This window comes from Sorex fumeus, unplaced genomic scaffold (assembly GCF_029834395.1).
Source record: "Sorex fumeus unplaced genomic scaffold, SorFum_2.1 ptg000134l, whole genome shotgun sequence".
In the NCBI taxonomy this organism is placed as follows: domain Eukaryota; kingdom Metazoa; phylum Chordata; class Mammalia; order Eulipotyphla; family Soricidae; genus Sorex; species Sorex fumeus.
Genome location: NW_026606191.1, coordinates 3,357,103 through 3,358,295, shown reverse-complemented (window position 1 = coordinate 3,358,295; position 1,193 = coordinate 3,357,103).

Here is a 1,193-nt window from a genome sequence, read left to right as displayed (position 1 = left end):
TCATCCAACCCCATCCAAAAATGGGACAATGGAATAAACAGAAACTTTCTCAAAGAAGAAATTCAAATGGCAAAAAAGCACATGAGAAAATGCTCTACATCATTAATCATCAGGGAGATGCAGATCAAAACTACAATGAGATACCATCTCACAACTCAGAGATTGGCCCACATCCAAAAGAACAAAAGCAACCGATGCTGGCGCGGATGTGGCAAGAAAGGGACACTCCTTCAATGTTGGTGGGAATGTCGACTGGTTCAGCCCTTCTGGAAAACAGTATGGATGATGCTCAAAAAATTAGAAATTGAGCTCCCAATTGACCCAGCAATACCACTCCTGGAAATATATCCCAGAGAGGCAAAAATGTGTAGTCGAAGTGACATCTGCACTTGTTTGTTCATTGCAGCACTCTTTACAATAGCCAGAAACTGGAAGAAACCTGAATGCCCAAGAACAGATGACTGGTTAAAGAAACTTTGGTACATCTACACAATGGAGTACTATATAGCTCTTAGAAAAGATGAAGTCATGAAATTTATATACAAGTGCTACAACATGGAACATATCATGCTAAGCGAAATGAGTCAGAAACAGAGGGATAAGCATAGAAAGATTGCATTCATCTGGGGGATATAAAGTAACAAAATATGAGATTAATACCCAAGAATAGATGAGATCAGCACCAGGAGGATTACTCCATAACTTAGAGGCTAGCCAGGCATTCTAGGGGAAAGGGCAGCTCAGATAGAGAAGGGAGCACCAAATAAAGAATGTTTGGAGGATCCTCCCAGGAGGGAAGATGCATGTTGAAAGTAGACTATGGACTGAACATGTTTGCCACTCAAAGCCTCTTTTGCAGACCACAACACCCAAAAGGAGAGAGAGAACACAAGTGATCACCCTGCCATAGAGACAGGGTGGGATGGGAGGGATGGAGGTGGGAGGGATATTATCTATGGTGGTGGAAAATGGGCACTGGTGGAGGGATGGGTATATGATCATTGTATAATCTAAACCCAAGCACAAAAAATTGTAAACCTACAACTGTACCTCATGGTGTTTCACTAATAATAATAAAAAAAATGAAAAAAAGTGCCCCCCTAAGCTGGCGAGGACCCGCAGCTCAGTGTGGAGAAGGGGAACTGCCAGGCGCTCGCGGGAGATTGTCCCCTTTCTGCCACAAAGTTGGCCTT